At 38.0% G+C, this 17,819-nt stretch overlaps 1 protein-coding gene across 1 annotated transcript in view; it reads left to right on the top strand.

Moving 5' to 3' along the window:
• The window catches only part of ADGRL2 (adhesion G protein-coupled receptor L2), a 631,707-nt gene that overhangs the window by 96,328 nt on the left and 517,560 nt on the right, over nucleotides 1-17,819 (top strand). The window contains exon 2 of the mRNA XM_086717375.1: nucleotides 5,353-5,527. The gene's annotated coding sequence lies outside the window, so the exon portion shown is untranslated. The remainder of the gene's footprint in view (nucleotides 1-5,352; nucleotides 5,528-17,819) is intronic.

Below are 17,819 nucleotides of genomic sequence, written 5' to 3' on the forward strand. Positions count from 1 at the left end.
CACACACTTTTTTGGTAAATCCATACAAACAAACTCACAACTTCTTAATATCTCAAAGAAAAAAACTGGTGATTTGTTACCAAGGAAGATACATTTCACCTTCCCACTTCTCCAAGATTCATTGTAACGCAGAATCAGGTGGAGCAGGGAGATACCTTGAAAATCTGCCCCTTTACCCCTGCTTTTGGTATATTAATGACTACAAGATGTTGAATGCTTATTTGAGCAGTTAGAAGAACCGCTTCCCAAAAGGAAAAAGAAGTGGGAACAGACCCAGAGGAGCAATAAGTTAGTGGACAGGTCTCAAGAGCTCTCAACATCAGCACGTTCCAGAGCTTAGTAACAAAGCTGAGACTATTCCATGATCTCTCCATCAACGTCAGCTCTAACATTTTCTTTCATTATGATTTTTAGAACATAACTTCTCTTTCATAAACTTCAAGTATTTTTCTGACATCGTAATTTATTGCACGATGCTAAAAAATTAGCATTCCGCCATTGCCTTTTTTGTCCTGGTCGTGAAACGCTTTAGAGAACTAGAAAGAGGGGGAAATGCGTATGTGAAGCCATGCATTAAATGTAGGTTCCTCTTTAAAGGATGGGGTAGAACAGAAATGTCCTGCTTCCAAAATGCTTATTTTGATTTTGAAGAGCCCTCTTGCCTAGGTGCTGTTCTTTTCTTCGTTTACTTTTCTTTCAATTGTCTCGCTTTTCTCCACACATCCCTGATGCAGATTAGCACAGGCCTCCAAGCCCCAGGCATCAAAGGAATTAGGTCAGACCCAGAAGAAATCAGGTTGCAGGCAAGAAAAAAAAAATTTAATAAAATAGAAGCTATGCCAGCCTGGTACTTCTGTATTCCTTCAGGCAGACTAAGGAGCCCTGGCCTTAGATGTGACAGTATTCAGTAATAGGGATGCGGGGAGAAAAGCAGAAAAGATGTTTGAGAGACCAAAGATTTTAACAGTATTAGCAACATGATGATATGCTGAATTTATTTAAAGCTAGTCTGTCTATGCTGCTTGGGCAGGGTGGGTTCTCAGCCTAAAAACAATATTAGCAACTAAAGATAATTCCAGGGAAAATCTAGTGTGATATCTGCTTGCCTAGCACTTAGATTTTGAAAGAAAAAAAAAAAAAAGCTGCTTTGTACTTGTATTATACCTGAGATTAGTGGTCTCCTAAAGCATATAGTATCTGTCTCCAAGAAAAGTCAGTTTATGTTAGCATGTTTAATGCTTCTTTATACTACTGGGTTTTGGGTTATGCTAAGGACGAAAGAAGAGAGAGAGAGATTTTATTAGATGTCCACGCTCAGTTCATTCTCCAGATGACCATTTTAGGTGCCATTATTACTGCCTCTGAAGTGATTGGAGGAGTAATTCGAATTCAACCTATCACATTATCCAAGGGCATTCTATGAATAGCTGCAACCCAGAGCAAGTTCTGGCAAAGCTGCAAGGCAGCCTATCAAAGTCAGCAATAGCATTCAAGAGTGTTTTCCAGAGTTAGCGAATGCAGATGAGAATATTTATATGTGATCTCTCAAACTATAGAAAGTATTTTGGGAAAGATATTTTTCACAATCCTTAGATTAGCCATTATGTATTTTCTAAGCATTTTAAAGGGGGTTTGGGAACGATGAAAGAAATCTTTGGGTGATGCTAGCCACATTTGCACGTTATCCCATTTAATCCTCCCAGGAGCCCCCTGAGGAAGATCTTAGTGTCTTTAACGTCTCCTCCTATGATAAGAAATTGAGACACAAACATTAAGCAACTTGCCCAAGACCTTAGAAGGTAGCAGGGACAAAATTTGAACTCAGGGCATCTGAATGAAGCTCTACTGGTGTCTCCACCTTGCTGCAAGCAGTTTTAAGTTTTAAAAAAGGCAAGATCTCTTTGGGTTTCTGAATGTAGTAAATCTCAGCTTGGAGAGCTTGTGAGAGCTCTCAGACGTACGTTAAAGAGATTTTTTAAAAAACAGTTATTATCAGTACTCTTATTATCAGTAAGATAATTTTAAGAAAGGAAAAATATTATCCTAACTAGCATATCCTGAGATATTATTTAAAGACAGATATATGGGGCGCCTGGGTGGCTCAGTCGGTTAAGCGGCCGACTTCAGCTCAGGTCACGATCTCGCGGTCCGTGAGTTCGAGCCCCGCGTCAGGCTCTGGGCTGACAGCTCAGAGCCTGGAGCCTGCTTCAGATTCTGTGTCTCCCTCTCTCTCTGCCCCTCCTCCGTTCATGCTCTGTCTCTCTCTGTCTCAAAAATAAATAAAACGTTAAAAAAAATTAAAAAAAAATAAAGACAGATATATGTGTTTTTCTTGCATAAAATAATATAATACTCACTATAAGGGATATTGTATTATTCCCAATTTGAAGAAAAAGAAATTGAGTCAGAGAGATGTTGAGCAATTTCCCCCAGGTTATCAGCTAGAAAGGAGAAGTGCCAGGATTTAGGCCAGGGAAGCCTGGTTCTAGAGACAGTATATTTAACCTCCAGCTCCCCAGGTCATTGTTAACTGATTCATTATATCACATCGTATGTAAAGGAGTGGAGTTTTGTTAAATGATTATGTTGTGAATATAAATGAATACCAATTATTAAGGACATGTTTTACATATGCACGGCTTTTGTCTAGAACTACCTTTTCTCTTCATTATCTACCTAATTCTTCTTACTTATCTTTTAAAATCCAGCTTTAACATTAGCCTTCTGGGATTCATCAGTGTGCTTTACAAGCCCTTCTGTCCTCACAGGAGGGCTGTAATGGCATCTTTTACATCGTGCAGTATTGCTGTACTTAACTTTTTCTCCAGCTGGACTCTAAGCCTCTTGAGGGAAGAAGGAACTCCATCTTGTATGACTTTATATCACTAGTAATAGTGCTTGTCATGTGGCAGGTGCCCCAAATAACTTGGGTTGATGAATGAATAAAAAAATAAAATGATGTGTAAATACTTTGTTGGAATAGATGATTGGAGGCAAGATGAATGATGGATGGAGATATAAAAGAATAACTGCCATATACATACAGGAAATACATGCATCAGTCCAATGTATGTGCCAACTTTATGTTTTTTTAATTTTCATTTACTTTTGAGATCGAGAGAGAGAGAGAGAGACAGAGTGTGAGTGGGGGAGGGGCAGAGAGAGAGAGGGAGACACAGAATCTGAAGCAGGCTCCAGGCTCTGAGCTGTCAGCACAGAGCCTGATACGGGGCTCGAACTCACAAGCTGCGAGATCATGACCTGAGGTGGAGTCGGATGCTTAACCGACTGAGCCACCCAGGAACCCCCCAACTTTAGATGAACAGAAATTCTTGGACATATTTCTTTAAAAAGAAACAATATTCAATGGACTCATTTTCCTACCTTATCTTTAAATACCATTCTTTCTTCCATTGCTGCCTTTCAATAGCCATTAATTATGATTCGTCAAATTAGTGGTAAATTTGCTCTTGGAAAACTTCTCTACTTGTTTGCAATATGTGTATCTAAGCTTTTAAGCTTGATCTCATTCCTCTTAAGTCAGACATCCTAGATGCCTTTGGATGGAGATACTGCATCATATTCTCTGGCTCCCTAGCTGAAGCCCTCCATTTCTTTCCATCATTTGCCTGGCAGGTGCTACTTGGAGATTTGGCCTCTGTTACACCCTCCTAGATGTTAGCAATGAAAATAGCAAGAAATCCTAAACCTACTGCCAAGTGTGAATCTTCTACTTCAGAACAGATTTTTCATCCTGGTCCTAACAAGGAATAAACCACATAATATTTCCAATATTTTAATATGATGCCATTCCAAATGGCAGATTATATTTACCTACCTGTCAGAGCAAGAATAAAAAGAATGTTTTCTTCATTAATAACCATACATTGTAAGAAAACATTAATTTCACCTAAAAAAAAACCCACAGAAATTTCAGGTTACCATCATGGGTGCCTCTATGATACCATTTATGAATATAATACTCTGTTAAGAATGCAATTACCAGAGAAACATTTCTCCATCAAGGATTTGGGGTTGTTTATAACCAGAGAAATATTATCCACTGCTTTGAGAGTTGCTTTGGACAATTACTAGTCAAAGCTTAAAGATATAAAGGCATGTAGGGGCGCCTGGGTGGCGCAGTCGGTTAAGCGTCCGACTTCAGCCAGGTCACGATCTCGCGGTCCGTGAGTTCGGGCCCCGCGTCGGGCTCTGGGCTGATGGCTCGGAGCCCGGAGCCTGTTTCCGATTCTGTGTCTCCCTCTCTCTCTGCCCCTCCCCCGTTCATGCTCTGTCTCTCTCTGTCCCAAAAATGAAATAAAAAACGTTGAAAAAAAAAATTTAAAAAAAAAAAAAAAAGATATAAAGGCATGTAAAGATTGGCCTTTTACTTGAAGTCAATAGTTCACTGATTTTTGTCAAGAAAAAGAGTTCACTGGATTTCCTTTTACACTATCAAACAGCTTCTCATTTTTGATCTAATAGACTAATTATTTTCCACAGTGGTCTAATTTATCCCTTTAATTATTTCTTCAGATATTGATAGAGAGCCCACCCTTTGTCAGGCACTACAGTGTAATGTATTTTCTGACTAGTGGTTAAATATCTTGTTTCTCTCTCACTGTGTTTTTGCCCTCAATGACCTAGCGTTTATGACTACACAAACCAGCCGGTCAAAATCTACAAACGAAATAACATGGGGGGGGGCAAAATATACATGTGTGCCAGTTTATTTTAATTAATAGTAATAGCAGCCTCCCGGCTTACATAATGTTAAACTCTTAGAGATTTAAGTCAGCTAAAGAATAGATAAATTCAAATTGTTGTCGGTTGCTACTGAAAGGCAAAAAGGGAAACTGGAATCTTGCCATTTTCTGGTTATGTAAATAAGAAAGTATGCAAAATCTCCATTCAATTCTTGTTTTAGCCAAATACTTGTGTGTAAAATTGAGGCACTACCACAGTATGGGAGTTGTGTGTGTGTGTGTGTGTGTGTGTGTGTATATTATATATATATATATATTTTTTTTAATTTTTTAACTATGATACTGTATTCATAGAAGTATACCTAAACCTATACGGGATGCAAACGACAAGGAAACTGAGCCACTAAGTATAAGAAGTTTGTCCAAGTGGCCTGAAAAACCAATGGATTCATATACAAAAGTCATTGCAATTTTTAAAGTTCACTAACATAGCCTCTTAAACCAAATTAAAAATTACAAGTTGGAAAATATTTGTGGGTTATCGAAACATTCTTTATGTCTGGCCTGCTCTGTGCTGACTCATAGTCTTGCAAGTCTCATGGGATGCTTCTTTAACACATTTCACCTTTCCTTCTTCGGTTTGTAGGGTAGAAAGAGTTCCTTTAAGTCCTGAAGACAGTAAATCACAGTTTGTGTGGTGGTTCTCAGAAGACACTTAAGGAACTGAATTGGATGCTCTCCATAGCACCCTTGCCAAAAGAGTTCGGAAATGACTTCCAGCTTCCCACAGTAATAAAATGGCACTGTTTGGCATCTTTAAGGTAATAAAAGTGAATTTTTTCCATTCTAGTAAATGAGAAGAGAGGCCTGGTTGTTTTAAAAACTGATTAAAATTCATGTGTTCTCCTCAAATTATAGAGCATGATATGAGCACACTTACACGTGAACTTCAGACCACCTCAGAGCATTATTATATCCAGCTCTCTGAGGGAAACAGGATGTGCTAGTGGGTCAGTGGAAGGGAGCCTGGGAAGGACCCATCAGGTGCTGTGAATACTGAGGCCATCATTCAATAGGTGGCACTCTTCCCTCTGAGTCAGTGGTGAATGAATTCGAAGCGTGCTCTTTGGAGGATGTTATTTTGCTTGAAGGAAACATTGTGGAAGTTCGTAAGTGTTTCTGGCACTGTTAAACAGCTGCTGAGTCTAATCGCAGACTCTGGCTGTATTTTGGTGATGGGAAAAGCTCTAGAAAACAGGTTTCGTGTCTTTAAGAAAGCGGCTTATGCAAGGCATTATCGTCATTTGTATACAAGACGTTTTGAAATTCAGTTTCACTCTCTTCACCTTTCAAAGGAAAATCTTTTGTCATTCCTATTTGACTCATAGGGTCTAGGAGGAAGTTTGATCATCTTCCATTTCCCATCTGGTTATTCATAAGGCACCTGCACGTCTGTGATTTCTCCTAGACTACACAATGTTACCGACTGACAACAAACATTTTATAAAGGAAGGCCACCTTTCAGAAAAGGCACCTGAACATTAGAAGCTTGTCAGCCAAAGGCACGGGATATAGCTTTCTATCCTTCTTCCTTATTTCAACTGTACCAGAAGCCGAAATTATAATTGCGCTAGCCAGAAAAGAGAAGATTGATACTTTTTACATGTAGTCCAACCCACATTTGTCTTTGTTTAATATGCTGCAATTAGAAGGCTATTACAAACAAATTAGTAGTATCACGGAAGAAATTTTAATGACTTACTGATTTCAATTATTGCCAAATACCTTCACCTAACCGTCCCATTCTTAATTGAGAGACGCCAGTGTATGTATTTATACAATCTCTTTGTTAAAATTATGCAATAGTGGCCTCAGTAGTTAGGGGCTAGTCCATTAATCAGGTAGACAAAACTCTTACAGAGGTTAAACAGATTATTACAAAAGTAGCAGGATATAGACACACCCAGTTTAACAATAGTGGGGAAGGAGGTGTCCCCAACAAAGATATGATAAGAGGAAGGGGAAACATCACTGCAACTCTTAACGATGGTCTGTAAACACTTGAGTTCATGTTTATTAAGCCCGTGACAGCTCACTTCAACAAAGACAGAATTAGATGTACATGCTAATGCCTTTTGCTCACAAATACTCCCAGTGAGTCTGACCCAAATCAGAGCATTCGACTTCAGTGGGTAGCCATCTGTGATGAAAAGGGGAATGTTTCCTTCTGGACGAGCCCTGAAATACCAGTGGAGACAGTGTTCCTGCAGCTAGTCCTTGATTTTCACCTTCAAGTACATATTTACCTACTAAATGATGTGGTCTCCAAACAGACTCATCAAAGAGGTTTAAGAAAGAAAAGTGTAGTCCCTGATACACGGCTAATCATCCACAAAATATGACCCAACATGTTTATAGACCTATACTTGCCCTTATTCCTTTGTAATGTGATTTAGCCATTCCTCTCAATATTCGAGCAATGTGCTTTTCATGGCCATGGAACATATTTAACTATGAACAGAGAAGTCAATCAGTAAGTATTTACTGAATGAATAGGTAAATGAATAAACACATTAAACTGAATTTCTCATTTTTCTCATTGCTAAAATGGAGGTAATCTTACTTTTAGTAATTATGTAAGGGCAAGAACATTCATGTTCTTGATTTTTTCAAGTGTAAGAAATTTATCCCTAAATACAGAAACTGCACTGTGCTACCCTAAACAACCTTCCTGCTTAAAAGTATTAAAAGTTAAAAAAAATAGCAAATTCAACATCTCTTACATTAGCAGAAACTTTCTAAAGAGTTTATAATTACACTTGAGTTTGTCCCCTTTTCTCTCCCTTGTTACCTTTTCTAGAACTTAAATTATTTATCTTCTACATTCCAAATATTATTATATATTTGTGGTAGATAAAACAATCACTTTCTTTCAAACATTTCTAATTGTGATTTTTAAATCTAACGTGTATAATTTGTATCCACTGTATAAAATTCCATTTATCCATTCATTTCACATATGTCAGTTGAGTGTCTACCATATGTAAGATAACCTACCACAATTCAAGGATGCAACAGAAAATATTCAACTTCTCTTTATTCCTTGTGTTTCAGATGTCACCTAATGCCACTGGTTTACTTTGATTTGGCCAGGGATCTTTTTTTTTATTTATTTATTTTTTTTTTTTTTAATTTTTTTTTTTTCAACGTTTATTTATTTTTGGAACAGAGAGAGACAGAGCATGAACGGGGGAGGGGCAGAGAGAGAGGGAGACACAGAATCGGAAACAGGCTCCAGGCTCTGAGCCATCAGCCCAGAGCCTGACGCGGGGCTCGAACTCCCGGACCGCGAGATCGTGACCTGGCTGAAGTCGGACGCTCAACCGACTGCGCCACCCAGGCGCCCCTGGCCAGGGATCTTAAGTGATCATACAGGCTAAAGCTGGGCCTTTACGAGAGTGGTTCTGAAAGTTGTCCATACTTAGGAAGCATCTGTGACTATGTATGTAGTAAAACAGGTTCTGAATTTCATTCCCCTGGAATCAGGCTCAGTAGATTTGGCACAGAGCCCAGAAATCTGTGGCATTTCTAACAAGCTTCTCAGGTAATTCTCAGGCAAGTGGTCTTCAGAACATGCATTGAGAATCACTGTTTTACAAATTAAAGAGATTTTTTTTTTCTTTTCATGCCATGCTTCATTCTTGGTACAACACACATCTTCTTTTCCTTCCTCATTATATGCTTCCTATAAAACATGATTTAAATGTTCCTGAATTGTGCTTTATAATTACAGAAAAATCTGTTGTGACCCACAAGGACTACTACAGTATTTTTCATCCTGCTAAAATGGATAGGGGTTAATGAGGGGTATTAAATGCGATTTTTCTTAAAAAGTCACATTTTGATATGAAAAACACTTTAACTACCATGGTTCAACTCTAAGTTAGTAATTAGTTATGATGAAAATTATGGATTTTTAATCATTTACTTTGACTATCATTTTACAAGATAATTTTCACAAGTTTCCACCAGGTGCTTTTCTTTTATGCTTTCTTTTGTAATTTTCCCTTAAAATATTCCATTGGGTCCTAATATGAATTTTTCCTCAGTCCCTTGGAAGCAAGTGAGAGAAGTAAGATCTATTCTGCTTCCTATGTCAATAATACCTTACCTCAAACTCTTTGAATGGATTATTTCTCTCCATAAGCCCTTCCGTAATATGGCAATGTCATAGGTTGTGAACACAATGACATTATTTAAGGTCAGAATAGATAGAAAAATCTGTGACTAGCCTCTACTTCTTGTATTAGGGTCTACCATTCTCCCTTAGAAATGTTGGCTTCTTATTTCATAATTTGAGTTCCAGACATGGTTTTCTTGCTACTAAGGTTGATAGGTCATTTCTTTAAGAAAGTTGGATATATTTCTAACCTTTTCTAATTTGAATATTGCCATTGCATGATCTGGTGACATTTTTAGTTTTTTCATTTAAATTTAATTAACTTACAGCGTTGTATTAATTTCACGTGTACAATAGTGATTCACTAATTCTGTACATCACTCAGGGCTCATCAGGACAAGTGCACTCCTTAATCCCCATCGCCTATTTCACTCATCCCCCCACACACCTCACCTCCAGTAACTATCAGTTTGTTCCCTACAGTTCAGAGTCTGTTCTTTTGTTTGTCTTCCTTGCGACTTTCTTTTTAGATAAATCAATAATCCCCAAGCTGCCTTAGGAGATTTCAGTTGCTATTAGCCCTAAGGACAACCTCCAGTCAAATGTGGCACCATTTACACACTTGCTTTGCATAACAGTACCATATTTACTTTTATTTTTCCTTCCCTTTAAAAAAAAATCTTTTTTAGGAGGCTCACTTGGAAACAGGTCATAGACCATTTTCAAATGTTCAGTTTCTTTAAATGCTCTAAGCACATTCAGTTGAATAATCCAGCTCACTAAAGACCGAAATCTATTCTAGCTATTTGTGAAAACATAGTGCCCAACACCTACCTGTCCAACAAAGACGTTAGGGCTAATCAAAATAAAATGAACCATAATAGCTCCCCCTCCAAAATGAAATAAAAAATGGATTTTTATTTTGAAAATTTAAAAGACTAAATAAATTTGAAACGCTGCTTTAAAATGTATATTTCCACATGATAATATGCCCTTGGGCCTGGAAACAATTATAATAAAATTTTGTGGGGAAAACCCCCCACTGTTTTTGTGGTGGCATTTCTGCCATGGTTCCAATTAGAATTCCTATAAATCTTGGAATTGAGCAAATAGGGAAATAAAAATCTCATAAAATACCTGTCTGTATTCAAGCTGAAAAAATGAATTTGGATAGGATTCCAAATCAAACTTTCTAACTTGTTGAAGTTGATGTTATACCTGTTTTTCAATCTGTGGCAATCTGTGGCAACTTACCTAAACAGTTCCAAGTTAAAATAGAATGTAGACTTTGATCTTTCCTTTTTAAATGAAATCATGATAATTTTGGCTCAATTACCTACACTAATGTAACCATTTCCCCACATGGGGTTCTGTTAGAAGCTACAAATAAAAAACAATTGAAAGGTTTTCTCCACAAATAATAGCAAGGCTGAGAATCCAGGAATCCAATGTGCTGTGGACCAGTGACAGACCACGCAATGGAACTCAGCCTCAAAATGGACAAAGGAGGGGCACCTGGGTGGCTCAGTCAGTTAAGTGTCTGACTCTTGGTTTCAGCTCAGGTCAGGATCTGATGGTTTTGAGTTCAAGCCCCACACCAGGCTCTGTGCACGGAGGCTGCTTGGGATTCTGTCTCTTTCTTTGCCCCTCCCCCGCTCACTCTGTCTCTCTCCCAAAATAAATAAATAAACTTAAAAAAAATGGACAAAGGAACTTTTTATCAACAACTTTACAGCGATAAAATGTAAAGTAGAACACATTTACACTTTTGACTGTTTCCTTTTCGGCAACCTCGTACAGAAAGTTTTCTTTATCTTTTTAAATGTCATAACTGCATAATTGTAAATGCTATGCAAATTATCTATTACTAGCTGAATGAAAATTCCAAAATACTAAGCATCATCAAACTTTAGAAAATACATAAATATCTGTAGGACAGTATTTTCAAATGATGCATAGAGGTAAATACAAATGCCTTTTGAATCATAGGCAACGTTTTAAAAAAATCTTAAAGTAGGAAAATCCCTTGAGGAGAGGCCTGACTTCCTTTATGAATGAAAAATGTTGCCATGAGGTAGAGGGGATCCATCCGGTGGTTTTAGTTCATCTTACCCCATCGGAGAGGACACCACTAAAGTATGTTTCTCACAGTGAAAATATCTCATGGTGAAGGTTGACCTACCTTCACTGTCTTTTAGAAATGTGTTATTGGAAAAGGATAAGTATTCTAGGTCTACCATAAGCAGTCAAGAAATTAGATATAGTCATAAGTAGGCGACAGCTTTTGTCTGGTAGGCTTGTAATTGTAACGAAAGCTCAGAGTTTTTTCTTTTCTTGTAAATCCTAATTTACAGATGCAGAATTATATAAAAACAAGGAAAGAAAAACAGAAAGGCAAAAAAAAAAAAAAAAAAAGAGGGGGGGAGCAAACTAGCCTATAATCTACTTCTTATAATCACTTACCAATAATGCCAAAGTGAAAACAGATTATTAAATTAGATAATGCTTTGGATAGGAAAAATGTATTTAAAGCACTCTATTTGAAAACATTAGTACCATAATTCTCATCAACATATTGAGTATTATCCTTCCTCCAGAAGACTTCAATATCATTAGATGTCTATCTCTTACACTTTAGTGTTTATGAAGGCTTTTTTTGTTTGTTTGTATTTATCTATCTGTCATCTATCAACAATCCATCCGCCTTAGTAGAGGCCAGATGGGTCCAGTAGCTAAAACTACAGAAGAAGCTCTCCTAGGTTATTGTTGGGAAGTTCAATATTATTGCATCCCTAATAGCAGCTGCTTCTGTTTGAACTCAGGGTTATGGAAGATGAACTACATATCTAAATGTCTATAACTCTATATTTATCTAGATACCTTCTAAAATCAGAGGAAGGAAGTCTTTTCAAATACCTTACCAAAAAGTTCCCACACTGATAAAAGCAAATCAAAATTATAAGAAAATTGAGTTTATCTTCCAGGTTTGAAACAGGTGACACCCTCCTCCCTTTTAACTGATTTCAGCTCAGCATGATTTTCCATGTGTTTTCTGAGTTTTCTCAGTGTTCTTTTGATCATGAAATAAAGTGCATTGTTTTGTCCTCCAACGTTGCAGCGATGTGAACACAAGGAGTTTTCATTTGAGAATCTTTATCCGGCATAATTATACTTTCTGTCCAGGACTCCACTGACAGGAAATAAACTATTATTCTCCTTCAGTTGTCGTGCTTAGTGGAGGCCAGATGGGTCCAGTAGCTAAAACTACAGAAGAAGCTCTCCTAGGTTGTTGTTGGGAAGTTCAATATTATTGCATCCCTAATAGCAGCTGCTTCTGTTTGAACTCAGGGTTATGGAAGATGAACTACATTAAATGGTAAATCATTAAATATCAGCTGAGTAAAAGCACTGTGGTGCGGTCCCTGCTTCAATCACCAGCCTCTGCCTTCTTACGTGAAAAGTCGCTCTTCACAATCACACAGTGGAACACTGACAGAAGGCCAAGGCTGAAACCACACAAAAAACCGCAAATGGCATCTTTTGGGTTTTCAGTTGGCGAGGAAATGATCATGAGCAAATATTCAGCCATGGAGCTGAAGCACAACATTGCATTTCACACAGCTATAAAATATTTAGGAATGCATAATCCCTTTAGAGCCTCATTTTCTTCTCCTCTTATGTGTTTATTCTCCAGGAAAAGAAAAACAACTGTTTAAATTATGTCCACCTAATACCTTAGATTTACTGCAAAGCCTACAATTTGCTGGTTTCCTTTTACTATTGATCCTCTTTTTACTTATGGGGATGTGAACATCACAACCAGAGATACTCATTCGAAACTAACACTGTACAATAATGGATGCCATAAAGTAAGGTTTCGGGACTGTTAAAAAATTAGACCCTTCTCACCCACCTGAATTCGGCGGCAGAATAATCTCCAATGGCAATTATAGCTGTAACATCCCAATCCCTGCATGGCTCAGCTTCCTAGCAGGACACTCACTACTACAAGCCGTGTCACAAGACAATGGTCTTTCTTTATCTTTATGCTGCATGTGCTTTCATGGCGCTTTGCTCCACCATGGGTTTGTCTTCTCCGCATAAATGTTGGGGCTATCACTCCAGTGTCAGACCAGATGCCAGTGTCGTGGCAAGATACTGGAGGTAACCACAGAGCATCCTCAGCTACATATTCTTCTCACCTCCCCTGAATATACAGTCTGCCAATCAGTTTTACGATATGCTTATTTGGCAAAAGTATCCTGTCCTGTCGTTGCCACACTCATCTCTGCTGGAAACATATTACTTTCTATAGAAGGTAGAAAGAGGGTCTCTAAAATGCCCTTAGTAGTTACACGTACAGACTCATTTCACTCAACAGATGAAAGGAAGAATTTTCTTTTCATTTCGATAAAAAGATGTCATAAAATTATTTTTATACCAGTTATAAAACAAATGAAATGTTGAGGAAAAAATTGTTCACTAACACCCTACTTATTTTTAAAATACCTGAAACTTTAAAAGGATACACATTTTTATATCCATCAAACTTCTTTTTTTTTTGTAGGAACTGTATTATTTTATACATTAGAAAGGTGTATTTCATCATAAAAAATCTATCTTTTCATTGCTGTATTAATGAGCACCTACCTCTGGTAAAAATATCATGGAATACCTTATATGCACAATGTCACATTTTGTTTAGGAAAGAAACAATCATACTCTTGTAACAAATTATAAGGCCTGGAAGGTCATCTTATTGTGTGACCTTAGGAAAATATTTATCAGCTGTTTGTCACCATTTTCTTGTCAGAATAGCGGCAATAATAATGCCAACCTCACGCATGTGTGAAAATAAAATAATGGAATAAGTGCTTGTCATAATACCTGGCACATATTAAACTCTTAGAATAAGTGAAATGTGTTTTTTGTTCCAAAGCATATGTAATGTGTCTCAAAACTTTACTAGGTAGTTTACCACGTTTCCTACAGTTTCTGCCCATTCCCTACTCTGCTGTGCATTTACTAAAAAGACTCCTTTTTATAGCTTCTCATGCCACATGTTTTATCCACTGGAAATCTTTCAGAGACCAACCGGTGAGACCAACTTGCAAATATATTAACGGAAAACACACATGGCATGTGGCTGGCTACCTCTTCTGGGACATAAATAGACAAACAGAAAATGTCACTAATGTCACAGTGTCATGTTTTCGAAGAAATAGAAATCTTCATGAACTGCTAGACATGATTTTGCTAACACGAAAAAGAAAAGACAACAATTTTGACAAAATTAAACTTAACCCTATGGGACCTGGTTATCCTCATGTTAGCTGCCTTTAAGATGCTTTTGGCCTACACCCATATTCAGGTCAAACTCAAGATAACCGAGTATTATTTAGCAGCATTGGAGAGGGATTGAGGGGGAGGCAGGCATGTCCAGGACATCATCTAGAGGACAGAAGCAGGACATATACTTATTACTCAATACTGTCTTGTCATTGTGTTAAAATATATCCATCCAGACAACCCAGAATGTTCACTGGGCAGAAATGAGGCCCTGGAACCCGTAAGGGTTTGTGTACCTGAGAGCAAGGCACACGAGTGAGTCACAATTTATAATGGAATTCGTAACTCAGATTCTGGATACTGAATAATCTAGCACAACTACAAGAATTGTTCAGTGCAGTGTTTCGAAATTTTGTCAATCAACTTTCTCTTATTTTCTCATCCCCGTAATAATGCTATGCACATATACGTGCTGTATGAATAACGAAGACAGAAGCGTAAGTATTTCATGACAAAATGCTACCTGAAATGTAAAAAGAAACCACTTAATTAATTCTTAAACCACGTAGACTAATTTCATCAGAGATTAAGTCATTCAACAAGTCATGTCATTACGGAAGCCAAGGTTAAATTGCTCTTTCTAAAAAAATAGAAAGTCAATCTTTAAAGAGCTTTCCAAAAATGAAAGAACTGATTGATCTCGCCTCCCTCTCCTCCTGAAAGAAAAGTGATCTATATCTATCTACCAATGTATCCGGCTCTCTGTATAGTTACTCGCTCTTATCTGTACTGGTTACAAAGTTTCCAAGGATAGTACATTTTAGGATGCTAGTGCACATTTCATTTCATGAGGACACCTCAATTTCTTTTCATTTTTGGAGAAGATGAATTTTGTCACTGAGCAGTCCAGACCCATGTTGCTTAAAAGGAGTCAGTTTCACACCAGCATTTACGGAAAGCCCAAGCTTGGGTGTCAGAGAGCATCCAAGAAGCGATGAAGCATCACTCGCAACTGCCATCTGTTGAGCGTTTTCCCGACAGCTGTATCTCTTGACCATCACAAATATAGATAATCGCAAGAGGCATGAAGAAAGTGCCCAGCAGTCAGACACAGAGGAAAATTCCATGTTCATCTGTGAAACAACACTGCTTTTAATTGCCCCATAATGATTTTCTAACAGACACAATGGTATGTAGTGTAGTCTTAGAGTTGATTTAAAGCACACAATAAACCACAGTGCAGCTGAAAAACCAACTGAGACTTCTTAGTGCCAGGAAGGTTTTCGTCCTCCGTGAACACTTAAGAGCATTTTCACCAGCTACTCTGTCCACAATCCACTTTTACCAAAAATAATTGCCTCTCTCGTGGTGCCGGGGCAGTTTTGAAAAGTAAATGAACATTTTTATTTCAAATATCGGCGAAGCAAAGTTCTGGTTTTATTTTTAATCTTTGAGATATATAATCCTAAAATAAGTTCACTGGCCAGGTGATGGCCCCAATCTTGCTTTCCTGATTTTTTAAAAAAAACCGTTTAATGTTTTTATTCTTATCCTTCAGTGTAAAAGTCCAATTATCTTCAGTCTTTGCTTCTTACAAGACATTCTCTGACACAGCGGTTGAGGTGGTATTGGCTGGTGAGACATTCAAATCCTTGGCTTCTTAATGGGGGCAATTAATAACAACACTAGAAGCTACCATTATTTGAGGCCCCACTATGGGGCAGAATTCCTCTGAGGACTTCATAGGCTTGAACTTGAAAGATTCCAGTCAAAACGTCACTTTATGCGAAAGTCTAATACTCTGTTTCTGGGAATTCAGTTGTCAGAATATGATGGATTAATCAACAGAGGCTTTCTAAATCCCCTGCTCCATCCCATTCCATAACATAGAAGAAAGAGAGAAAGACACAGAGAATGAAGGGAACTCCAAAAGATCAACACGTTTCCACTTTCCATTAATCCCATCATTATTATAATAAGCAATATATGTTAACGCTATCACATCTCTACACAACACCAACACACATGCACACACACACTCACGTTATGTACTCTACACTCTCATCTCTTTCACCAATTGCCGGATCCCACTTACTTGTATATCATCATGTTACTACCTGTTACTGCTACTCAGGAGTGTGGCACCAAGAGCAGATATTATGTACAAATTAAAAAAAAAAAAAAAAAAAAAAAAAAAGAATCTGTGCAAAACTTGCATTAGGTGCATTTGGACTCGTTATCTATTTTTCGGGGTGTGGGGGGGAATCTGCATGCCAAAATGAGCCCCACATGCCCTTAAGTGATATTTTTCAAAAAAAAAAAATCTGAGCCACCTACCCAGGATCCCAGAAGGCACGGAAACTTAGAAAATACACTTTTGAAGCCTCCTATCTATATTTGTGAATTCTCCATAATGCATTCCAAAAGCAGCTTTTCTACAATGACCCACTATTCTTGGTAGTAAGGCCTGTCCCTGAACCTGACTTCCAGGTTCCACTACTTCATGGTGAATAATGGTGAGAGATAACAGCTAAATGCACTGTCACCTGGATGCTACTGTTGCTTCTTCTTTTTTTTTTTTTTTTAAATCCCACAGATATTTACACTCTAATAGTCTCTGGTTGTTGGTAAACATTCTCTTGTTTAAAAAAAAATTGCATGCATAATCCAAGAGGTGCTCAGGAGCCATGACTAAACAATATAATTTAGGGAAGAAGAGGGTATAGATACAGCCTAAATCTGCTTAAAGAATATTCCTTATCCCTAAATCAGTAGCAGAACATGGTCTCAGCCTACCATCAGTTTGTCACCTGTCCTAAGAACAGCCCTCACTCCTGCTTTTCAAATCATTTGCAGTAAAGAATGCATTCACCAAATGTGTACTTCTTCAGCTGCGCCCTAGTCTATGCCTAAAGCACCCTTCGATCTCTTTCTTGAAACAACGGTTTCCACACACCAACTGATGCAAGCACTGCAGACATGTTTTCTCATATGAGAAATATAAGAACTGTGAAATTATACCCACATATAAATGGGACAAATAACTACTGAGTGCCTCACAGGTGCCAGGCAATGTTTTGGGAAGTGGAGAAAAAGAGGTGAACAAATGATTTGAAGCCTATGACCTGGGGTATTTTATATTGTTAACGGGAGAGATCGATAATAGGCAACCAGTATATGGCCAGGTAGTGACAAATGCTAGACAAAAATGAAAGCAAAGCGATGAAACAGAGAGGAATGGAAGTCGGGAGGAGGGCTTGTCTGCGCGGGGTCTGGGGAGAGGGGCTTTAAACAGTGTGGTTAGAGAAGCCCTCCTCTTGTGGTTCCATTTGAGTGGAGAGCTCTGTCAATGTCCCAGGGAATAGATTTCCAGGCAGAGGAAAGGCTGGTGCGAAGGCAAGAAGGTGGGAAGGGGCTTGGCATGTTTCAAAAACTGGCTGTTTCTGAAGGCTTTTGTGGCATGTTGGTGTAAAAGCTGCCAAGGCTTCATTCTTGTCAAGGCGGCCTCGTATTTATTCTACGATGATGGCTTTCCTCCTTCCTCCCACCCCCCACTGATGTTAACATGTCCTTTCTTTAAAGAGGTGATGTAAGATTTCAATGTTGCTTGGGCATTGTTGTTTTGTTTTCTTTTGTTTTTAATA

Source organism: Puma concolor, chromosome C1, assembly GCF_028749965.1.
Source record: "Puma concolor isolate L17-30 chromosome C1, mPumCon1.1.hap2, whole genome shotgun sequence".
In the NCBI taxonomy this organism is placed as follows: domain Eukaryota; kingdom Metazoa; phylum Chordata; class Mammalia; order Carnivora; family Felidae; genus Puma; species Puma concolor.